The 24,820-nt window shown below is 50.8% G+C and overlaps 1 protein-coding gene across 2 annotated transcripts in view; it reads left to right on the top strand.

Annotated features, from left to right (window-relative positions):
* The first annotated feature begins 3,472 nt into the window (after positions 1-3,472).
* PPP1R16B (protein phosphatase 1 regulatory subunit 16B) overlaps positions 3,473-24,820 on the top strand; it is a 93,798-nt gene continuing 72,450 nt past the window's right edge. The window contains exon 1 of one of the 2 annotated variants that reach the window (XM_058679785.1): positions 3,473-3,534. The gene's annotated coding sequence lies outside the window, so the exon portion shown is untranslated. Of the gene's footprint in view, positions 3,535-4,137; positions 4,253-24,820 lie in introns of those variants that run through there. The other variant, XM_004585806.2, reaches the window with a different exon arrangement.

Genomic DNA, 24,820 nt, shown 5'->3' with positions numbered 1-24,820 from the left:
CCTCTACCCGTTCCTGCCCCGTTGGAAGAAACCTCCTAAGATACCTCGTTGTGTCTGGTGTGTTTCAGCTCACGGTAAAGAACCAGGTTGTGGGAATTAGCTGCGCGTAATAATATCGTAATAATAGCATAATATCCTATGAACTAGAACTCTGACAATCTTTTTAAATAACTAACACTGGGAAAGCAGTCGAGGACGGCCCAAAGCCTTGGGACCCTGCACCCGCGTGGGAGACCTGGAAGAAGTTCCTGGTCACGGCATCGGATCGGCGCGTACCGGCCCGTTGCGGCTCACTTGGGGAGTAAAACATCGGATGGAAGATCTTCCTCTCTGTCTCGCCTCCTCTCTGTATATCCGACTTTCCAATAATAATAAAATCTTTTAAAAAAAAAGTGCTGGGATGTGAGAAAACACACACACACACACAGAGGTTTTATATAATCAGAAGCAGACACTGAAAGAGGAAGTGACCACCCAGAGGGCTCCTGGCAGGGCCAGGACTATTACCCAGGATGCCTTTCTCCTCCGCATCCTTGGTACTTCCTGCCTGGCCCAGAGCCAACGTCATCCCCAGCAACATCCACGTTGAGAGAGTGCGCTTAAGGAGGCTTGTGCTTGGCCAGGTATGGCAGTAAATATCTGTTGAATGAATGAACGAATGAATGAATGAACACAATCCTGCACCCGCTCACCAGCTGACCTTAGGAACCAGCAGAACAAACAGCTTTTGGCAGTAATCCCATTTTTAAAAAAAAAATATTTATTTTGATTTTTATTAGAAAGTGAGACAGAGAGGAGGAGAGACAGAGAGGAAGATCTTCCGTCCGATGAGTCACTCCCCAAGTGGCTACATTGGCAGAGCTGCACCAAAGCGAAGCCAGGAACCCAGAGCCTCTTCCGGCTTTCCTATGCAGGTGCAGGGTCCCAAGGCCTTGGGTCGTCCTCCACTGCTTTCCCAGGCGGGAAGTGGGGCTGCCAGGATTAGAACCAGCGCTCATATGGGATCCCTGCATGTACAAGGCGAGGAGTTTAGACACTAGGCCACCGTGCCGGGCCCACAAATGGATTTTGTAACGTGAGTTTTTCTCTGTTCTCCCCATGTTGACCCACGTTGTAGCATGTAGCATTTCTTCATCTGTGATATCCAATAGCCAAGTGACATTGGATAGATGTAATATTGGGGTCCGACAGATGCAGCGCGTTGTTTCTCCCTCGTTGGATGGACATTTGGTTTGTTTTCACTCTTGGACTGTACTGGTACTACTATGAATGTTTGTCAGTGTTTCTGTGGGTGCGTGTTTTTATGTCTCTTGTATATATACCTAGAAGTAGAGTCACTGGACCATCAAGTAACTCTATGTGGCTTTGTGAGGAAATTTCAGCCTGTTTTTTGAAGCAATTGCGACCTTCTGCCTTCCCACCAGGCGTGGAAGAGCATTCCTATGTCTACACTTCCCTGCCAACACCTGTGACTGCCTGTCCTTTTTGATTAGAGTCATTCTGGTGGGCGTAAGTATCTCCTTGTGGATTTCATTTGCATTTTCCCTATTGGCCATTTGTGCATCTCCTTAGAGAGAGGTCTGTTCAGATCGTTGGCTTATCTAATTGACCTTAGTTTCCTCACTGAATTGCAAGCTTTTCCATATGTTCTGGATACCGGTCCCTTATCAGATGCAGGATGTGCAAGCGACTTCTCCCATTCAGTGGGTTATTGTATTGGTTTGCCAAGGCTGCCATAACAAAGCCCCACTCACCGGTGCTGATGCCTCATAGTGCAAGGTAACTTAGTACCTTTGGAAGGCGGGGTGAGTGAGTCATGTAGCTGAGCTGGGTAGAAGTACCATGTTAACTGGCACTTGTCAGCCTTGGTTTTTCCTGTCTTTGCCTTGCATCTTTCTTCGGTGTGGCACACCCTGATGTCTTCTGACAAGGACACGAGTCACAGAGGACTAGGCACCCACTCCCAGGGCCTGTGTTCCGTGGAGCCACCTCTTGAAGGGGCTCATCTCCACCAGTGAGGCGCTGTGGTTGGAACTTCACCATGCAGATTTGGAAGGCGAATACTTCAGTTCCTTACAGTTCTTTTCTTGTTTGTTTGTTTGTTTGTTTTCACTTTAATGGTAGTGTACTTTGGGGCACTGAATTTTTATCTTTTTTTTTAAGATTTCTTTATTTTTATTGCAAAGTTGGATATACAGAGAGCAGAGACAGAGAGGAAGATCTTCTGTCCGATGATTCACTCCCCAAGTGACCGCAACGGCTGGTGTTGCGCCGATCTGAGGTCTCCCATGAGGGTGCAGAGTTCCAAGGCTTTGAGCCGTCCTGGACTGCTTTCCCAGGCCACAAGCAGGGAGCTGTATGGGAAGTGGGGCTGCCGTGATTAGAACCGGCACTCATATGGGATCCCTGAGTGTTCAAGGTGAGAACTCTAGTCACTAGGCTACTGTTCCAGTCCCTAAATTTTTATCTTAATAAAGTCAGGCTCACCTGCTTTTCCCTTTGTTGTTTATGCTTTTAGGTTTCATCTAGAAAGACCACTCCTTACTCCAAGACCATAGTGATTTATGCTTCGGTCTTCCTCAGGGAGTTTTTAATTCTAACATTTGAGTCTGATTCATTGTGAGCTAATTTTTTACACAGTGTGAAAGTTTGGCTTCATTTAAAAAAAAGATTTATTTAGTTTTATTGTAAAATCAGATTTACAGGGAGATGGAGAGACAGAGAGGAAGATCTTCCATCCACTGGTTTACTCTCCAAGTGGCCCCAATGGCCAGAGCTGAGCGAATCCAAAGCCAGGAGCCAGACCTTCTTTTAGCTCTCCCACGCGGGTGCAGAATCCCAAGGCTTTGGGCCATGCTCCGATTGCTTTCCTAGGCCACAAGCAGGGAGCTGGATGGGAAGCGGGGCTGCTGGGATTAGAACCGGTGCCCATATGGGATCTCGGTGCGTGCAAGGCGAGGATTTTAGCCACTAGGCTACCGTGTTGGGCCGGCAACTGGAATATTAATGAACTGATCAGGAGCTAGAGGGCAACTGAGTGTGGGACTTTGAGAGGACTTGGGCAGGGGTGTCTGGGGGCCCGTGACAAATCGGCTCATAGGTTTTGGCTCCTCCAAGGACGCTTACCGAGTGTCCCCAGGAAACAGGGACTGCTGAGCTCCAGAGGAAACCCTGAGCCTTAACAACACTGTCAGCGAATTCTTCAACAAAGCTGCAGGGGAATGGCGCTAACTGGGAACTATCCCCAAACTCCTCGGCTTAAACCTTGTGTGCTCTGGGCCCTCCCCCTCCTCTCGGCCACCCCGGGGTTCCCAGGCCTCTAATCTAGGGGCCTTGGAAAGCTCAGGAAACAAGGCCCTTTGTGCACAAGAGAACCCTATTGTTCTAGGGTCAGTGTTCTGCCAGTGTGGATTCCAGAGAATGTTTTGGGATGTTTTCCCCCCTTTGTTTGTTAACTTTCTCTCCTCTTCCTGGGGTGGGGGGCGGGGAGGAGGCCATGACTCTCAACAGCAATTTAACAATCCATTGGCCCCGGTAAGAAAGGCCTGGGGTGCAGGATCTGCTGTGGGAGTGGATGAACTGGGAGCCTTCGGGTAGATGGGGTAGGTTGTCGTTTCGCTCTGTAGTTTCAGCGTGAAGCCTCGGAGGCATCCCGTGTGTAGACCCTGCACCTCTCCAACGGAGGCAGATGTCAGCTTAGGCTCGACCACGTCCTTCCGCCCTCCAAGAAAGAGGAAACCAAGCGGGCCCGCGTGCTCCTCCTCAGCTCGCCGCCAGACCTGTCCTCAGGCACTAGCCTTTAGACTCCGGCTGCGCAGGGCTGAGTCCCTCGGCACTGGTAGTGTGCTGTGTGCCGCGCGGGCTCTGGCCTTCACATTCCCACCTTTCAAATGGGCGCGAGAACAAGGTCGTCAGGCATCCACGCCGGGTGGAGATCAGGGCGGGGAGCGGAAGGAAAACTCTTCCGAAGCTTGGCCGCGCCCCATCCCTTTCCAATTTCCTGCTGTCCAAAGCCTAGCGCTCCTCTCCGGGAGCGCAGGGACCCTTCCCACGGCGCGGTGGCCTGCCGGCCGGCGCGCACCCGCCCTCTTCCCGCGAGCTCAGGCCCCGCCTCGGGGGAGGAGCCGAGGGGCGGCGCGGAGGCGCCAGGCGGAGCAGGGCTGTCTGTGTCGCCGTGCAAGCAGCAGCGGCTCGGGCACCGAGGGGCAGAGCCAGGGCCGGGAGCCGCCGGGGGCACGGCTCGGGAGAGCGGGTGAGTTCCCGGCGGCGCCGCCTCGCTCCTAGCGCTCTGTGCCGTGACTGGGCAGGCGGCGAGGGTCTGGGTGGAAGGTAGTAGCAGGCTTTAGTCTGGTTCGGGGAGGCGGGGGTGCTGTGGCCAAAGGCCAGTGGCTTAAGGTAATGGGGGGGGGGGGGGGGACGGGGGCGCTGGAAAGGCGGTTGCTGGGAGCACCGGGCGGGCGAGCCTGGATGGGGTGGATGGGGTGGCAGCTTCTCTCCGGGCTCCAGCTTCCACGGCAAGGCCGAGGCAGGGGGCTCTTTGGCAGGTTGTTGGTTGGGATCGTGAGGTGTGGGAGCGATGGTCCTTGGCCGGTTCTGGACTCGTGGGCCGCAGTCTGCCGGGGCGGGGGGCATAGTGTCCGGCGGGCGGGAGTCCCAGAACATCGTCCCTTCCCGCTCCCTGCGCTGGTCTTCGGGCACCAGGGTGCCGCCCCCTCGCGTGGCGGCGCTTGGTCCCCACAGACAGCGGCAGGGCGCATGGAGCGCTCTTCCCCGGGCGGGAAAGGTCCCTAGGGCAGGCGCCCCTGTGTGCAGACCTGCCCGCAGCGGGATCCCGCTGACAGGGACCGCCGGCCCCGGGAGATCCCGCGCTGGGGAGTTCCCCGGGAGAGGCGCGCGCTGTTTCTCTTAAGGCCGCCGTGTGCTGGCTGCAGCGTACCCCGCGCCAAGAGCGCTTCTCCTCGCGAGTTCCACGCGTCTGTTCTGTCAGGGAAGAGCGCCCCCGAGCGCCTAGGATGGGTAGACACTGTGCATACCGCCCCAGAGAGGTTGGGTGGCGGGGGTCCCCCCCTACCAAGGTCACTTGGAGCTCCCAGGTTGAGCTACCCAGAGCACCCGGGGTGGACGGCCGGGAGAGGGAGGCGCTGGCTGACCGCCGCCTCTCCGGTGCGGACTCCTTTCCTGAGCTTTCCCCATCTGTGGGCAGCCTCCGGCTTCGCTGGAGAGGCGGACGCTGCAGCGCCGGGTCCCCCGAGCTGATCTTTCAGCTTTGAAACGTGGTTCTTTCGGGAGCCCAGGCGAGCGCCTCCGCCGCGCGCCAGGCCTGGGACCCGGCGCACCGGGGCCGCCCAGGAGCGGAGGGAGAGAGATGCGGCTGCACCAGCGCTGCTCGAAACCGAAAGGCGGGTGCTTGCGCGCCCATGTGATGGCACTGCACATAATGAGCCCCTGTTTTCGCTGTCAGAAGCCCTCCTCAGCTCCGGGTGGCCCCGAGCTCCAGGTGCCACCTCTGAATCGCTCTCTGTGCAGCATCCCAGGCCTTGTGGTACCAGGCACGCTTCCCCGCAGTGCTCTTTCGGGAGAGATCTGCCGTAGGTCGCCTCGGCCCGCGTGGCGTGCTTCCCCGGGTGCTCTGCCATTTCCTGCGGCCGGGGAAGCCTCGGAGAGAGCCCTGGGTCTGTGAGGCCTTGTTCCGGGCTGGCCTTCAAGCCGCAGTTCAGCCAGCGGGACTTGGCCTGGTAGACCCTGGGCCACCCCTAAGGCATGGGCTGATAACCTGGTCCCGGTGCTGTTGCTGGGGGGCTCAGGAGGGTGAGCTCTCTGTCACTGTCGGTTTCCACTGGGGCGTGTCGCTGTTAAGGCGGGTGAAGTGGAACCCTGGTGAGTGGGCTCCACTTCTTCCTTCCTCAGCTCTGTTATCCCCAGCCGGTGTGCAGGAGGCTGTGGGGGCCACCTGCTCAGGGGGCCTTTTCCCACATACCCGCTCCGCTTCTCCCATCAGTCACCCAAACTCCTGAGTCCCCAGACTCCTGGGGGCTACACTCTTCCTGTAGGAAGGCCCTCAGATGGTTCCTTTCTTTCCCTGGCTTCCCCCCACCAGTGGCTCTGGGGTTCAGGTGTTAGGGCCAGAGGGTGTCTTGCTGCTCCGTTGCTCTTCCTCTTGGAGGCAGGGCCTTAGCCGGTCAGACTTTGTTCCCTCTGCTGGTTGGAGCTGGAGTGGAGGTTAAAATCTGATATGGCTGCTAAGCCCTTTAGGCTGGTGCCCCGGGCCTGCAGAACCTCCCAGTGAGGTCCGAAATGTGGCCTCAGGCTCTTCCCAAACCCAGCTCTAGATCCGGAGTGTACTTCCTCTGCACCAGCTGGTGCGTTGCAGGAGACACACACCAGACTCAGGCGCCAGGCTTGGGCTCTCAGCAGCTATCCTGTCCCTCCTCCCTCTCCCCGAAGTGCCCCAGTCCTCCCTGCACCCAGGACACTCAAAGCGATTGCTGGACAGTGGGGCTCTTGCATCACAGCTTTCTTTGTCACAAGCATGCCCACAGGAGCTTGAACTTCAGTGTGGACTGCTAGGGCTCCCTGCCTCTCCCAGTGTGGAGAACAAGGTGACCAGCTTCTAGCTCTGCGTGTCAAAGACCAGCGGCTCCTAATAGATGAGTTACTCTCTCCAAGCCGCAGCGCAGCACTGCTGGCATCCTGTAACATGGGAGTGTCAGTCATGTCAACTTCCTTTGGTTGCGTGGAGCCTGCGAGACCACAACACATAGAAAGTGCTTAGCACAGCGCCCGGCACAGGTCCGGATGCGGGAAACGCTGATTGCCATGGTCACTGCCATTTCCTCTGCTGCAGCAGACTCTCAGAGGTCCCGCCTGCCCTGGTTCAGGGGTGTGAGACTCCAGCTCTTCTGTCTCTGGCCCCATGACAGGGTAGGAGGGATTAGGGTTCTTTTTGGGGAACTGGAGTCAGGCATGGGCCTGTTCCCCAGATGTCTCAACCCTCACTGAGCCATCTTCCAGGCTTCACAAATTAATTTTCTGGATGTTTGCACCTGCCCTGACCTTGTGCCTTGCAAAGGATATTGAGATGAGGAGTGTAGCTTTCTGGGTTCCCACTCGGTGTGGTAAGGCAGGCCAGGAGGCTGAAAACACAGGGCCGTGAGGGGCAAAGGCTGCGACAGTGCAGTGGTGAAGAGGGTGGAGAGCACAGGTGAGCAGGTGGGCTCAGGCTGACCCCAGGTGGAACCTCAAAGCTGCCACCTCATAGCTGGGTGATGGTGGGCAGCTGTCCTACCTTTTCATGCAGACAAGTCTCCTGCTAACAGTGGTGCCGGAGAGAAAAGTGAGACCATGTCGGTAAAAAATGTTAGTCAAGCGCCTTGGCAATATTACTAAGTGCTCACAGATGTCTGCTGCTATTATTGTATCTATCATTGCCAATAACAGGTGGGCAGCTTTTGTCTGGGGAGCCCCTTTGAGCCAGTCCATGAAAGGTTCCTGTTGGTGGGTCATGGGTGCTAGAGGGGTGGGCGGCCCCAACAGAGGGAAGAGGCCCGGGGGGCACTCAGTGTCCCAGGACGGTAGGTAGAAGTCGCAGCTGGGACACGGTGTGGATGAGTCAGGGGAAGGAGCAAAGCCAGGGAGGGAGGCGAAGACCCCACCCCACCTGGGATTCTGAATGCTTGCTGACTCCAAGCAGGTTGGCTGGTGGCTTCCAGAGGACAGCTGTCTGATCATAAAGTCCAGAGAAGTTCAGGATTCACTTCTGTGCAGGAGGAAGGACCAGCCTGTCCTCATTTGCTAATATCTTCCCTGTGCCTCCCTCTTCATATCGTGTAGGAGACACAAAGGCCACTGTTGCTTTCCTGAACTGCCCTGCCCACTGTGCACCTGTTGCTCTCTCTAGGAGACTTAGTTTCCCGCTCAGATGAAGAGTGTGGATGAAGGAAGTGTCATGGCCTGATTCCCTTTTGACCACCGAGTGGATGCCGGTCCCTGTCTTTGCTTGCATGGTCACTAGGTTCTCACTGGTGTGGACTGTGGATCAAAGTGGAGGTGCTTACCCCCATTCCCCAGAAAGTGAAACTGAGGCACAGTGAGGCAATTTGCTAAAGGGCACGTAATTCATCAATGACAGGAACTCATGGCTGGATGGGTGGCAGGGCTGGTGGTCTCTGAAGTGGCTGAATGCTGTCTTGTGCCACATTCTTCCTACACTGCCAAATGTTGACTGCACTAGGCACCTTGAAGATAGGTCACAGTGAGGGGTGCTGTACCCTGACTTTTGGGGAGATTCCTGCATGCAAGTGCACCAGAGGGGAGGTATTCTCTTGGCTGCCTCGGGATCCAGGGTGTGTGTGTGCCGATGCGGGCAGTAGGCGGTGTGATTGATGCGGCAGGTGGTTGCTGAGCCCCGCCATGACCGCAGGAAGAAAGGGGTGTTTTGTGATGGCTGGTCAGAGCACTGCATGGCTATAGAGCTCCGTGTCTCGGGAGGCCTCCAGAAAAAGGCTTGGCTTTCCTTTTCCACAGGGACAAAGTTTAGGGCCAGGATTCAGACCTGGATTCTTCTCCCCACTGACTGTGGGGCCTTGGATGGTTTGTTTAATTCCTTGAGGTCCTGTTTTTTTTTTTCTTGTGCAAAAATGGATAGTGTATACTCTATAGATCTGTGTTGTCCTATGGATTGTGGTCATGTTATAATGCCTAGCTTCCACATTGTGGATCCTGTTGATACCATGCCACGGAATTCTCCTGTGCTCATGTGGCGATTGTCATCTATCTCATCTCATCTCACGGTTCTCTGGTGGGAGTAGTTTGGCCTTGCAGAGGATACTAGGCAATGTCTACAGATGCTTTTGACTGTCAGGTCTGGAGTGGGGGCACAGGACGGACACCCGGAGGCTTCTGTATGGTCTGTGAAGCAGGGCAAAGCCTCCACCACTAAAAATGCCCAGTTCCTAGATTAACAGTGTTGACACCAAGGAAGGCCCCACTGTGCTGCTGGCCCCATTAGGTCAGTCACTGTATCTAGTGCCTTCGGCACCGTGTCCCCAGATGCCCAGCGTGACACTCAGCCGGCGGGAGACAATCAATATGCATTAAAAGAATGAATGAGCATTTGGAAGGCCCTGTGTCCTCCGGAGTCCCAGAGGTTTGGCTGCAGGACATTTTGAATGGGCAAGAGAAATTTAGATGAGCACAAATGATGAATGGCCATTTGGTGTTTCAGGCCAAAGGACTTGGACCGTCCACTCTACTTGTCTTTCCAAGCAGGTGTTAGGGGCCCAAATGATCTGAATTGTGGCCATTATTACTGTTGCACTGCACTCATGTAGATACCGGCCCTACCTTTAGTTGGACAAGGGGGCGGGGCCAAGGGACCTAGCCACCAGGCCCCTGGGATTTGCCAAGCTGGGGCGCAGCTGCTGTCAGTTTCCTGTTTTGTTCCCTTTCTGGTGGAATGAAGGAAACCCACTGAATGGCTGTTTTTCCACCAACATTTACAGCAATGAGATAGGCCCTGGATTAATGAGGTCAAGCTACAGTGTGAAATCTGCCTGATAACTTGAAGCCTCGCCAACAGGAAGGCCACGCTTGTTTTCTTTGGGCTGTTTGATGTCTTCGGATGGCTCTGGGCAGGGGAAGCAGGGGTCAGGACTCCGTATAAAAAGAAGGGCGTGCTTTACACTCTGGAGTTAGACAGCTCGGAGGTGTCTTTCTTCCATGTATTGGAAAGGCTTATTTTAACATGGGCTTGGAAATTAAGAGCTCATTGAGACAGAAGTCCACCCTGAGCCTGGAATGGGCAGTTAGAAGGCCGCTGCGGTTTTTCCCGGATCTCTGTAGGAGGCTGAAGGAGATTGGCCCCAGTGAGGGTTTAACCAGATTCAATGTGAATGTTGGGGTGAGGGCTGATTTGGATGGGGAAGGGAGTGGGGCTACAGCGATATGCCTCCAGCACGTCCATGAATTACCTTGGGGTCCTAGTTCCAGTACAAACTCTGACTCAGTAAGCAGGGTCCCAGCTTCTGATTCCTAGCATGCTCCCTGGAAGAGTGTGTGTGTGTGTGTGTGTGTGTGTGTACGCACCATCCTGCTGGGTTTGCGAACTTCATGTAGCAAGGATGTAGGGAAATCCTGGTCTACAGGTTAGGGGTTCCCAGTCAAGGACAGAAGCAAGTTCACTTTGTTGTGCCTGTGTGCACAGACACCTGCTCTGCTGCTGTTGGCTTGTGTTAACACAAAGATTTCCTCTAACTCTCAGTGTGTGCCCAGGCCGGGGCCCAGGAGGCAGGATGCTTGGGCCCCAGGAACAGCTCCCACAGCGGGAACAGCATGTGGCTAGCCTCTAGTGTTGCCCAAAACAGGTGTCCAAGAACACAGTGTACCTGGGTCATCTGGTCACCTGGGACTTGTTAGGAAATGCAGATTCCCTAGGCCCTCCACTCAGCCCACCTGCATTCGAATCAGCCAAGGTGGGGGGCCCTGAAGATCTGTGTACAGGAAAAGCATGCCAGGTGATTCTGATTCACAGCCAGGCTGGTGGCAGCGGGGAGGGTGGGAGGAAGAATTGGCAGCCTGCGCAGGCTAATTGCTCAGCAGGACCCGTGTGAGGTTGCAGAGCTGTGTGCTGCCTGATGGCACCTGGCTAAAGGAGGGGCTGAAACAGCCTACACGCCACTTGCTAAGCTCTGCCCCCGGCAGGGCTGCATCTGCCTAGAGGAAGGGCACCTTCTTTATGTTCAGTTAATTAGCACTTGGTGTTGACTATAGAAACGCCGTCTTAACTCCTTCATCCTCCTGCTTCTGAAAGGCAGTAAGCATCATAGCCCCAGTTTCACTGCTCAGGCAAGTGGGGGCTGATCCAAGGTCACGTAGTGCGTAGATGGCAGAGTCAGTGTCTGAATCCAGGACATGCGACTTGAATGTCCTTGCACTGAATCATTGTACTCCCTGGCTTCACTTTGCATCAGAAGCTGCCTTTGCTCCACAGGGCTGCCCTTCCTCTGAGGGTGTACCTTTTTCTAGTCCTCTCTCCAGTGAGGGGGGAAGCTAACTGTGACTCTTGGCTGGCCAGAAGGCAGAAAGTCCTGCCTCCTGGACCGTCAGGACCTCCTTGAGCCAGCACCCCAGCTTCCTAGGGTACACATTAGCAGGAAATCAGGGTCAGGAGCGGAGCTGGTTCTCTAGTGTGGGATGTGGATATCCCAACTAGTGGCTTAACCACTGTATCAGATGCCCCTCCTTTACAGAAATTTCTGAATTTTCTATAAATTTATTCCTATACATGTTTATCCTTTCTTCCTTCTTTTTTTAAAGACTTATTTATTTATTTATTTTTATTGGAAAAGTAGATATACATAGAGGAGGAGAGACAGAGAGGAAGATTCTCCATCCGATGGTTCACTCCCCAAGCGGCTGCAACAGCTGGAGCTGAGCCAATCGGAAGCCAGGAGCCAGGAGTTTCTTCCAGATCTCCCACATGGGTGCAGGGTTCCAAGACCTTGGGCCATCCTCGACTGCCTTCCCAGGCCATAGGCAGGGAGCTGGGTGAGAAGCAGGGCTGCCAGGATTAGAACCGGTGCCCATGGAGGATCCCGGCATGTTCAAGACAAGGACATTAGCTGCTACACTGTCACACCGGGTTCCCTTTCTTCCTTCTAACACACATATACAGCCCTCTTCCAAGACTTCCTGTTTTTAGCTGATTTATCCAAGCACATGCCACACATACAGGCTAGCCTGAATCTATAAGGCTATGTGATATTTCTGTGATAAAAATCTCACCCTTGGTGACCTGGCGCAATAGCCTAGTGGCTAAAGTCCTTGCCTTGAACACGCCGGGATCCCATACGGACACCAGTTCTAATCATGGCGGCCCTGCTTTCCTTCCAGTCCCTGCTTGTGGCCTGAGAAAGCAGTGGATGATGTCAGAAAGCCTTGGGACTTCACGCCTGCATGGGAGACCTGGCTCCTGGCTTTGAATGGGTTCAACTCAGGCCATTGCAGCCACCTGGGGAGTGAACCAGTGGACAGAAGATTTTTCTCTTTGTGTCTCCTCCTCTCTGTAAATCTGACTTTCCTTGCAGGTGCTAAAGATTACTTCCACCTTTTTCCTTCTGCGTTTGTATAGTGCTGCAATAGTGCCTATCTTTACTCATAGCACACGAGCATCTACTGTAAGGAATGTTTCTTTCATCCTGAGTTGTGATAGACGTTTGCCAAATTATCCTCCCAAGAGGCCAGAGCAATTTGTATTTCTTTCTTTTTTAACAATTTTATTTATTTATTTATTTATTTATTGCAAAAGTCAGATCCCAGGTACATTGTTAGAGAACTGGATTTGAAGTGGAGTAGCCAGGACTCTTAAGTGGTATCATATAGAATGTTGACATTAACTCACTATGCTACAATGCTGGCTGGTGACTTTAGTTTCTGCAAGTTTGATACCTGTAGATTGAATACTCCTTATTCCAAACCCTAAGGACTGTGTTTTAAATTATTTTGCATCTGAAGATATTTGCATTACATAATGAGAGGTCTTGGGGAGGGGACCCACAACCAAACAAAAATTTCATGTATACCTCATACACTTAGCCTCAAGGGGGTTTTATACATTGTTTTTAGTGCACCTGCTGTTTGCTACCCATCATGTAGATCACGTGTGGAAGTTTCCACTTGTGGTATACTCAGAAAGTTTCAGATTTGGGCCCCGCACAATAGCATAGTGGTTAAAGTCTTTGCCTTGCACACGCCGAGATCCCATATGGTCGCTGGTTCTAATCCCGGCGGCCCTGCTTCCCACCCAGCTCCCTGCTTGTGGCCTGGGAAAGCAGTCGAGGATGGCCCAAAGCCTTGGAACCCTGCACCCACGTGGGAGACCTGGAAGAGCTCCTTTTGAGCTTTGAAGAGCTCCAGCATCCCTTTTGAGTGTCAGTGGTTTATGTCCTGCCTGCTTCACTTCTGATCTCACTCACTGCTGTGGCCTGGGAAGGCAACAGATGGCCCAGATCTTTGGGTCCCTGCTCTCATGTGGGAGACCTGGAGGAGGCTCCTGACTCCAGACTTTAAATCTATTTAGCTCTGGCCATTGCGGCCATTTGGGGAGTGAGCCAGTGGATGAAGACCTTTGTCTGTCCTCTCTGTGAAACTGTTTTTGAAATAAAAATAGATTAAATATTTAAAAAGAATCTACAAGTTTAGCCCTCACAGATGTTGTAGGTGACAATGGGGGGATTATTTACTCCAGGGGTGACAAGGAGGTGTGCCCCAATACAGTAGAGCACCTGCACAATTAGGTGTTCAATGAGTGAGATAGCATCAGAGTTATCCATGTCTTGTGTAACCCTGTCTCCCACTCAGAAAGAACGAGTCTGGTTAACAAGGGGTGTGATCATCTGACCTCCCCTTGGGAGAACCTAGCCAAAGCTCTGATTTTGCTTTGGGTCCACTTGACTCAGATGTCTGTTCATTCATTGTGGACTTCTGAAGGACATATGGAAGACAAGGTAGGAAGCAACATGTGTGAACAGGAGGAGGCAATGTGCCCCAGCAAGTGAATTCTGGATTCAAATCCTTGGGCATGTCAGGATGAGCTTTCCTCCTCTAACCTATGTTGTGGCTCATAGTTGAGTCTTCGCAAATAATGGGTAAGCATTGTGGAGGTGTGAATCCATCAAGCCTGTCCAACGTAGCTGGCAAATTGGGTAGTTAGTGTGTTTGGGTGTGGGGGTGGTGGGGAGGAGGAGAAGAATGGTCAGAGATAAAGCTAGAATGTTCAAGGGCAGATGCAGGATGGTTTGTACTGTGAGGCTGAGGCATTTGACTACAGGATTTGAATACTGTGGCTTTCTGGCTATATGAGCTTTGGCAATTATTGCGGTCTACTGAGCTTTATTTTACCTTTCTGTAAAATGGAGTTGTAGCATCTTTCTTTTTTTGAGGCTTAAGTGAGATAGTGTAGACAAAGTCCTTGGCTCAGCCTTAGCAATAAGCAGGCAATGGAAGTTGATGCAAGCGCCGATTAGGAGCCTCCTGTTCTAAAGAAAACATCCGGCTTTAGACTTTTTGGAAAAGCAGCACTGATTTCTGCTCCAAGAAATAGGAAGAAGCTTGCCAGGTTTTGACACCGTGGTTCTTGGAGGCACGTTAGACCCATCTGAGGAGTGCTTAAAAATGTCCATTTCTAGCAGTGCCCCAGAGCGAGTAAACCAACATCTGTTGAGATGGGACCCAGGCTTCAGTATTTCTTTTAAATTCTAATGATTTATCAAAGACAATTGTAGAAATAAGAAAATGATATATATCCTAAATGAGTGAATTTTTCACAAATGAACATTGCAAGGCATCCATGTCCTCTTCCAGACTGGGAAGATGCCAGGATCAAGGAGCCTCCCTCGTGTCTCCTAAGTCAGCCCTCCCACACCAAAACCTGATGGATCACAGAATGGGCTAGTTTTGACTGTTTTTGAGTTTTGCATAAACAGACCCATAGAGTATACATTTTTTTGTTTGGCTTATTTTGGCTAACATTGTTGGAGAAGAGTCATCTACATTATTGGGTATAATTGCATGTTGTTCATTCTCATTGGTATCCAGTATTCCACTGTGTGTGTGTGTGTGTGTGTGTGAATATATCATGTTTTTCCCCACCAAAACACTGTTGGTGGGCATTTTGGATGATTTATACTTCAGGGTTATTATAAACAGTGCTATTCACATAGCCGTAAATGCCTTTCAGTGAATGTATATGGAAATTTCTTTTGGGTTTATACTAGTACCCAGCAACGAAACTGCCGGATTATAAGGCAAGCATATGTTCAATTTTGCAGGATATTACTGAGCAGTTTTAAAAAGTGATCATACCAATTTATGTGCTCATTCAGGGTAAAAGACATTCTGGCCAACAGCTAATATTTTCTGTCTTTTTAAAAATATGTGGTCATTTTGGCAGATTTAGAGGTCCTGCATATAGAGTAGATATATTTCCCACATCTCCAAGTGATTCAATAAAGAGGCAAGTTTGGGGAGCTTTTGGGGAGCTTTATTTTAACAGGTTTTGAAAAAAACAAAACATTCTTTAGTGGGCCTGAAGAAAGAGATGTTATAATGCTTGGTGCCTCCTGGTTGACTCCCTGTAATAGCTGCACCCCCTCAGTTTTTTTTTTTTTAATAGGTCTGACTTGGTTCATCAGCCAATGGGAGATGTTTTGTTATGGAGAGAGAATATTCAGGGGTATCCAACCTGACAGCCTGCCTTTCATTCCTGTCTTCTTTGTGTGGGGCAAATGGCTCCATCAGGAGATATCTGAAAGCTAATTTGAAGCACCACAGAACTCTGGAAAGAGGCCATGGCAGGACTGCTCTCTGTTTTTCTAAATTAAGAGCTGGGAGTGGTGGGGAACATGAGTTCTAGTCTGTCTAGATGCTGTCAGAGGAGAAGATCTGATCTTCAGGACCACAGTGTAAGATTTTGCATCGTATTTTTGCCCCCCAGGCATTTTCCCAAAAAACTGACACTTGGAAGATGCTGAAAAAATTAGTTAACAGAATAAATACTTGAGCCATATAACTGATGGGAAACACAATTTCCATGAATGCAGGAGGTGCTAGTGAGGATTTAGCTGACTCGATGGGGTTCTTTCCTTGTGGTTTCTGTGCTGCAGTTTGAGTCCTTTCCAAGCAGAGCTGACCTTCCAGCCTTGGGTGAAGCTGTGATGGCTGCTTGACAGCGTGTATCTGTTCATGCCAGCAGCTGGCTTCTCTTGGCATCAGTTTCCACTGATTGCCTTTGCTCATGAGGTTGGTCTTGTTGTTTGTTCTTTAAACTTGTCTAGTAGTTTTGGATGACATCCTAAATGTTCTAAAGGAGACTTTAAGGATCTCTGGGTTTTATCATCAGGCAGTGAATTTGGCTGAATTGAAACTCTAACTTTTGGGGTGGAAACATGTGAAACCGTTGTTGGGGTCTTTCAGGCCTAGTAGGCCCTTGGGAGTCAGCCCCGTGTCTGCATCTTTCAGGGGCACATCCAGAGCTCCTGTGGCTCTTTATTTTTTCTGAAACTTTTCCCTTTATATTCCAGCTCTGGTTACCCCAACTCCGTCCCATACCTCAAGCAATAAAACACAAGTTTTCTACCCAAGTTTTAGCCACCATAGGCAGAAAGCTATGAAAACAGGAAAGTCACCTAGTGTTTTTATTTTTTTCTTTCAAGTGTTGACTGCCCTGCAGCTTCTGCCTGTTTGTGAAGGAATAAGTCTAGCATCTTCCAGTAGCTTTTCTGTTGTTTGTGTCTACAGTTCATAACAGGATGTGTGGGAAAGCTGGACCAACAAGTACCGCTATGCTCTGATGGGAAGCAGAAACTCTATGATGAAGCATTCTTTTTTTCATTAAGGGCTCCCCAGACCTCTTCTACTCCACTACCCAACACAGTAAGGCTGGCAGTCAGTATGGACATACTAAGTAACTCAGTCCGTGAGACTTAAGACTGCAAATGGAAGTGAATGATCAGAAAATTGTGAGATGAAAAGCCCTGAATTGAGGATCTCATCGATGACATCAGGCTTGGAGTGTTCAGTAATCTGTTGGTAGACATGCTGAGTCAAGAGAACTCAGCTCCTACGAGCGTCCTAGATAGCTGAGTGTAGACCAGAGTGACCCACAAAGGGAACCCTGAGGAGGCCTTAGCACAGGGCGAGAACTTCCATGGTGACACTAACACTGCTCTCACAAGGTGGAACTTCACGGCTTTTGGAGAATTGACTGTGTTCAAAGGACATGCGGCTTGTCGGAGGGAAGCAGAGGTTTACTGGGAGTCCTGCATGCTCAAGGCGAGGGAATCAAAGTGAAGGAACCCTGGCTGGAGATCAAAGGGGGGAAGCCCTGTGGTCTACTGCAGTGTGCTGGCAGGTCGCAGATCCAATAGCGAGAGATTTCAAAACCCGTGCAGCGGATGCAGAGCCGGTGGAAGTCTCCTGCTTTGCCCCACTGTCAGGCTGTGATCTCAGAGAGGAGGGAGGACTGTCGCTGCTTTGGGGGCCGTTGCTTGGATTAGCGATGAGAGCGTGATCACCAAGCAGGGAACACTGGTGCTCAGGGCTGAGCCTGCTGGGGTTTGGAAGGCACATTTTATGGAATTTCAGATGAGATGCATATATCTCCTGCCCGAGCCTCCAGAAGTGATGACAGCTCCAACAGCAAGAGGAGTTATGTGTTTAATCAGTTCTTATTCTGCATAAATTTCATTTCTTCAAGGATTTCTTGCCAGCAGTCGTACTTCTGTGGATCATCTTCACTGTCTTGACATTAGTTTCTTTTGTTTTCAAGCAGGGGCAGATCGTCACAATAGTTAGCACACATGGCATGGATGTTTACTACTTAGCTGCCAGACCAATCAGAAAAGCTGCCAGCCTCACACTACAGGCGTGTTGGTTCTACTGACAAGTTCCTTGACCTCTCTGAGCCTCTGTCTTCCCTCTTTGAAATGGGTTTGGATAGCCACGTTGTAGACATGGTCAAATGTACAAGTGATGGGCATGTCAGCTGCTGTTTTTCCCTGATCTGCTCTGTGTTGGAGTCTGGGTCAGGTCTCCAATGTGGACGCTCTGTAGTGGGCACCTTTTTTGCTTCATTCCGTATGGGTTTTTCTCACTACTAATACACTGTGAAGTGATGTTAGCAAGCATTTGCTGTGTTCTAAATTGCTCTGGTTTGTTACCTGAAGTTTTCCATTACTCCTAAATGACTAGTGTCTGGTTTTTCTGAAATCAGGGTTCTTTTAAAGCATTTGCGGTTCTTTCAGTTTTGCCCTACCTGCACCCCAGCTGCTAGGTCTGTAGGCTCTGAATGCAGATCCCAGCTCCCCCACTTACTGGCTGTGTGCTTCACTGGACTCGGCTCTCTGTACGCCCTCCCCCTCTTGCTCCCCCTCCCCATTCTCCTTCTCATTCTTTCAGTCTTTCAGGTAGGACTTTCTCCTTCAAGTTCAGTTTCCTGCTTTTAGTTGTCCTCATTTCCTTAGTATTATTCTCTAAACCTTAGTGAACAAATTACATGATAAGTTTTTTAAAATTCTCATCCCAGCCACTTCCTAATTGACTAAGAACAGCACTGGCTCATGGGAGGAGATGGGTTAGCAGGAAGATAGGCGCGTGTGCACACACACATACACACAGATTTATTCTGTTTATTTGAAAGGCATTGTAACTGGGAGAGAGGGGAGAAAGTGAACGAGAGAGGCAGAGACAGAGATCAAGATCTTCCATCTGTTGGTTCACCCTCCAGGTGACTGCAGTGACCAGGACTGAGTCAGGCTGGAGCCAGGGGCTTCATCTTCCACTGGTCCATCTTCCGCTGTTTTTCCCTGCTCGTTAGCAGGGAACTGGATCAAAAGTAAAGCAACCAGGATACAAATTGGTGCCCACATGAGATGTTGGTGTTACAGGTGACTTAACCCATGGCACCACCAATGCTTGTGTTTAAAACTAGAGGATTTTAATCAATGGAGCAAAAGTGAATGTTGACATCCGTGTGTAGGAAAGCATGATGTGGAATGCTCAGTGTGTACGCCCCTCTTCCCACTTCTGTAGTCACAGCAGACATTGCTAGTTGATCGTGACACTCCTGTTATCATGAAAGGCCTCATAATTCCTCTGTCCACGGTACTCTAGACAGCAGCAACCCAAGAATTAGCACAAGAGGAAAGGCTGGCCAGAGATGTGTTGGAAAGCAAGTGCGAGAGTCGGCAGGTTGTGGAGGTGGATGCCAATCCAGGTCTAGCCTGTGTGAATGGCCCTGTCCTGTTTAACAACAGGAGGGCGTTTGGTGCTGCGGGTGGCCTCCCTTGCAAAAGGATTCCTCCTGCTGCAAAGGGAGAGGTTTTTTTTCTCCCCACAGGAGGAAGTGGACCACATTCCTCCAAGCCTAAAGCAATTAGTGTTTGTAATTTAACTCCCATGCCCCCTCTCCCAGCTATTACATAAGCTTCTGTAGATGACTGACTATGTGGTTTAGCACCATGATTGTGACTGACTAATGTGTTTGTAGACACCATGTCAGCTTTACAAGTGCCCCCATCCTTAGCACCTTCGTTTCCATCCCCTGCAGCTTCTTTGGCTTTAAGGTCTTGGGCAGAAGCTCAGTGTCAAGAACTGATGTGTTCATGGGTTTTTCTTCACCTGTTTGAGTTGTGCCCCCTCCTCCTGCTTGGGATTTTCTTAGAGCTGAGCCTGAGAAAGCTGTGCTTCGGCAGAACAAACCCAAAATTTCATTCAGTGACTACTTGGAGTGATCCTTGTAGCTTGCCTGGGCTGGCGATTGCCAAAGGCTTGGCTGAAGGGGCTGGCACTGTGGCACAGCAGGGAAAGCTGCTGCCTGTGGCACCAGCATCTCAGATGGGCATGAGTCCAAGTACTGGCTGCTCCACTTCCAATCTAGCTCCCTGCTAATGTGCCTGGGGAAACAGTGGGGAATGGCTCAAGTGCTGGGGCCCCTACATCCATATGGGAGACCCATAAGATGCTTCTGGCTCTTGGCTTCAATCCAGCCCAGTTCTGGCTGTTAATGACCATTTGGGTAGTGAACCATCAGATCAGATGGAAGACCCATCTCTTGGTCTCTCTTTATAACTCTGCCTTTCAAGTAAATAAATAACTCTTAAAACAAAATGCTTGGCTGCAGACATGTGATGGAGTGATTGCTGCTAGTATAATAATCTCTTTGCCGGCCAGGATTGAGGTTCAGTGGGCCAATCCCACCGGCCACCTGGCGTAGACCTTCTCTTTCAGTGGTCTCATGAGTGGCCATGGAGATCCTGGTGGTGGGAGCCCTGCATCACGCCATGGTTGGGATGTTGATTTATCAGCCTCAGTTTCCCCTTATCCCAGGCTGTTCCTGCTGCTTCATCTTCCTTGCATGTCATCCTAGCTCTGCCCTGCTAGAGGCCTGGAGCAAAGCTGACCATTCCCGTCCTGATTTTTGTTATTGCTTGGTCCTCATGCCTGATATGGGCCCAAGGAGTTGAAACAGAGGTCAGCTGGGCTCTTGGCCGCTTGGTGGTAGAGCTCAAGATGCTTTCGCTGTTTGATCTCTGTTCTTTGTTCTTGTTGAAGCCCATCCCCACACATAGCCCAAAGTCCTGACAAACTGAGTTGTGGTTAGTGGGCTTCAGAGGACAGTGACAAGTCAAGGGTTACCCTTTAGAGCTCTGAATGAAGATAACAGAGTTGGAGGAAGCAGAACTTAAAAGAGTAGATTTCAAAGTCTGGAAGGTTCTTCCCAACAGGAGTTGTGCACCCAGTCCACAAAGCCCCATGAGAAGCGGGTAGGGGGCGGGCAGGGGACACGGTACTTCTCATTCAGACATCTGGAACACCAAGAGGCCCAGAAATCTCTTTGCTTTTGAGTGGAGCATCTTTCTACTGGGATTGGGGAGGGTGGCATGGTGCTGTTATTCCAAGAAGTGTGTTGTGGGAGGGCAGAGGCGGGCGTCCTGTAGGAGCAAAAGTAGGTCCCAAGCCAGATCCGAGCAGGAGGAGGAGGAGGAGAGCCAGGGTTGTTTGTTTTGTTTTTCTTGTCCCCTCGTGCTCCACAGTACAGGAAGCATGAGGGGAAAAGCAGCTATGGCCTTCCTCCAGGCTGCTGCCAATATTGTGTAGAGAAGAATAGCTGAATAGGGGGAGAAGCTGTAGCATTCTCTTATAACAGTGTGAACTTTGAAACACTTTCTGACTCATGTTTGAAAGTCTCTTCAATTTGAATTCGCCTTCCTGCCTTCCTTCGTGTTGTTTTTCTCAAGGCGGTAGGCTTAACTCCAAAGATGTGTCAGCCAGCCGCTCCCCTGGAATTAAGGTGTCAAAGGCCTGCCTGGCCCCCTTCTCCCATCTCAGTGGGCAGGGCTGGAATGGGAATCTGGTTTTAACCTTCCTCAAGGCTGGCCCTAAGCTTAGGCCTGAGGGCAGGAAATGGTCATTGTAGGGGGAAGCGGAAATACTGTGCAGTATGCTCCAGCAAGAGGCTACTGGTTTTGCTGCTGGCAGCAGTTCCTGCTGGAGTCCCTATTCATGCATCCTGAAAAACATCATTCTTACCTGTTTAAAACCCAACTTGCCTGATTCAAAGAATAATGGGGATTTGGTTGGCAAGCATGGCTGAGGTCCACAGCCCCCTTGGTAAGGGACCCTGTTTCCCCTCTGTGGTTCTTGAGTGCTGACTTAAATCCCAAGGCTGGCTTTGTGCTTACAGAGTGACCAGGTGGCTTCCAGCAGCAGCTGGACTTCCTGCTTCCAGTTCACCCCTATTGGAAGCTTCTGATTGGGGCAACTCGGAACATGTGCATATCGCTGAACCAATCACTGTAGTTGGCTCTGGCCATTGCTGACAGACTTGGACCAATCTGGACCAATGAAGGACAGAGTAATAGTGTGGGACTCTAGAGATTGCCCTCAAACAAGTGCCCATCTTGTTCCTTTGGACATATTCCTTCCCCCAGCTCTACTTTTCCACCAAGCCTTCTTCTTGCCATTCCCCGAATGCATACTGACCCTGTTTCTCCCTTTGGGGCCACGAGCTTGAGTGGATAGAGCCAGGGGAGTTGAGTGCAGACTTTGGGGGATCACAGAGGTGGAGTCAGGGCTAAGGAGTGGTGAGGACAGCCCTTGCCCCATCGAGGGTCAGGCTTCTGTGGTCTCAAACCTGCCACAGGCCATACGCAAGCTATTTTGACCAGATAGTGGACAAATTCAGCACCCTACTCCTTCCCCTGGCCCCCTGATGGCTCTACTCACATCATACATGCTTCCTGGATGACCTCACCTGGCCTGGCCCCTGAGACCCCTCCCACACCCATCTCACCAGCCCAGGTTCTCTGTTGACCAGTCTTCCATGTCCCCTTCCCCATAGCCTGGTGCATCTGAATATTCCCTGCCTCCCCCTGGGATTCCTGTGTCTCCAGGGAGCTGGTTTTTCTTCAAGTGAGGTCTTCCTAGGGGATCCCCTTTAGGCACCTGTGATCCTCTCCCTACCTCAGGTCCTGGCAGCTGGGCTGCGCTTCTGATGCCCCATGGGGAGTGTGCACAGGTGTGCCCAGTTCTCACATGAGGGCCGCCCCACAGCCCATTGGAACCATGGTTTCAATGCCAGTGCCCCATTGTGGGCAGGGGTCACCGGGTGCCGCTCTGTGAGCAGCATCATGGCAGTTAGTTCTTTAATTAGACCAAGTCGGGGTTTCTGAGCTGGAGGTGGGAGGAGGTGTGTGGGTCTATTGGGGGAAACTAGGTCACCTGGAAACCAGCAGTCAAGAGGGAGCTGTCCTGGAGCCCCAGCTCCTGGGAACCCAGCGGGGCAAGGGGGAGGGGCTGACAAGGAGAGGCTGTGCCCTGGCCCCTTTTACTGGCCCTTGGGAGACCCTGTCCTGGCTCTTCTCCAGGGTACTGGGCAGCTGCCCTTAATTTCTTTGCCTGGAGTGGGGAGGGCACTTGAGGAAGGCCTCCTGTCCCCAAGGCCTACGGAAGGAGCACCAGGCTGAGGGTGGAGGGCATCCAGGTTAGTGGCTTCTTTTTCTGCATCGTGGGAGCACACCACGCCCTCTCCGCCTCCCTGCCCCCCAGCCCACCCTGTCTTGTGCTTCTGTGTTGTAATCCACGCATGAGACAGTGTCCATGCCTTTTATCTGGCCGTGTCTCCTGCCCTCAGCCCCTGGCTGGCACATCGCAGACGTCTGCGACATGTTCATCACGCATGATACATTTCAGCACTGTTCTAAGAATGTTGTCGCAAGTCAGCAGCAAGGCAGGTTTGTTGAGTGCCAGTCACTTGTACTATTTGCCAATACTAAATATCATCATTATTTAATCTTTCCTTACTACCAGCTTGCTCCTTTGTGAAATGAGATAGAAGATACATTTTAAAAGAAAATTTTATTTCCCTACCATAAATAAGTAGTGACTGTGAAACAAATCCACAGAAAACAAAACAATGTCATTTTATTCAAGCCCCAGACACAGTTGCTTGGCTGGTGTCCTTCTCTTTGTTAGCTATAAAAGACATCCAGGGCCTATCAGCATCAGACTAACACTTTGTTCTGGAGAGAATCTGAAAGATGGAGAAAGAAGAGAAATTGGTGTCCTTCCCTCTTGGTGTGGTCCTGTTTTATGTTAGGGTTTAATTTTTTTAAAAAGATTTATTTATTTATTTGAATAGCAGAATTACAGAGCGAGCAATTACACACAGGTTGAAGGGAGAGAGGTCTTCCATCTGCTGGTTCACTCCCCAAATGGCTACAGTGGCCAGTGCTGAGCCAGAAACTCCACCTGAGTTTCCCGCATGGATGTCAGGAGTCTGAGTACTTGGACCATCTTCTGCTGCTTTCCCAAGTGCATTAGCAGGGAAGTGAGTTGGAAGTGGAACAGTTAGGACTATGAAGTGGTTGTTCATATGTGATACTGATGTTGCCAGTGGCGGCTTAAGTCATTGTACCATAATGCTGGCCCCATTCCTGTACCTCTGAAAATACCCTTAGGGTTAATTCCCTTTCCACATCTAGGGAAGCACTTGGCACAGAAAACAAGTGGCAGTTTCTTTGAAAGGGAGAAAGTGCTTTAGCAGTGGAAGTGAGGGGTGCAAGTGTTTACTTCTAGCGTGTCTTTGGTACCACTCACTTAGTAGGTGACCAGCAATAATAGTGAAGAAAAGAGTAACTGCATATAAAACCTCGGGGCTGGAAGAAATCTAGACTTCTCAGACCAGCCTGATATTAGGGCAAATTCACTTGCTACAGCGCCTGATGGAAAATTTGCCATCTCCTGATACAGCCTCTGGTCCATGAATCCCATTGTGGAGCTGCTTGTTGGCTAGCTCTGCTCTGCAAAGACATCATGGACAATCTTTTGTGTCTTGTGCAGAATGGAACTTGGCCTATTGGGAGACTGAAGTCTTGTTTTGCCTAACAGTGCTTTCAAACTCAAAGCCAGCAAGTGATGTTGGCTCCTGAAGGCTGTCAGGATAGAGTATCAGGGAGTAGTGAGGCCTATGGTAAATTGGAAAATCCGTGCCCCACCTACACACAACAGCTCTACTTGGCATCTTGTTGATGGTTAGCAAGCATGGCCCAATACTGAGATGTCCTAAGATGTTCTGTAGTGCACACTAAAACCTAACAAACCCACAGATGTGATGTGGATCAGAGGGGACTTCCTTGTTAAGTCTGGCCATGGTCCCTGGCTGTTCATTTCTGTCCCAAGACTTCCCATTCCTTTTGAGCTGAGTAGGCCTGGCTTTGTCGGGCCATGCTTTGTATGTGGATTTCCCGAATTTCCCTCCACTGTGGTTAGCCCTCTGCATGGTTTTTGACATTGCCAACCCCCCCTTAGCCCTTGTCTGTTCCTCTTACCTGGTAAACTCCTGTTCAACCCAATTGTCTCTTGGTTTCGGGATCCTTTTGGATTGTCCTAGGCTCACTGGCTCTTCTGGTTTTCAGCTGTATGATGTTGGGTCAATGGCTTCATTGCCTCATTCCTCAGCTTTCTTATCTGGAAAGTGGGCATGGTAGTTGCCTACTTCATTAGTTTGTTGAGTGATAATTCTATAGATAGACGTACAAGCAGACAGGTGTTTCCTAAAGGCAGTGCGGGTCTCCAGCCCCTCTCTGAATCAGGGCTTGTCACAGAACAGGTGTTTGTTAAATGTGTGGTCACTTGAGGAAGTGGTTGGCAGCTCTCTGTGAGGTCTGCCCATCACAACACCGTGTGGCTTTGAATTCATCCCTTTTTTTGAATTTCTTCTGAAAAGGCAACCAAAATATCTACCTAGACAGCTAAAATAAAAAAC

The sequence above is a fragment of the Ochotona princeps genome, chromosome 22, assembly GCF_030435755.1.
Source record: "Ochotona princeps isolate mOchPri1 chromosome 22, mOchPri1.hap1, whole genome shotgun sequence".
In the NCBI taxonomy this organism is placed as follows: domain Eukaryota; kingdom Metazoa; phylum Chordata; class Mammalia; order Lagomorpha; family Ochotonidae; genus Ochotona; species Ochotona princeps.
This window is presented reverse-complemented; position numbering and strand designations above follow the sequence as displayed.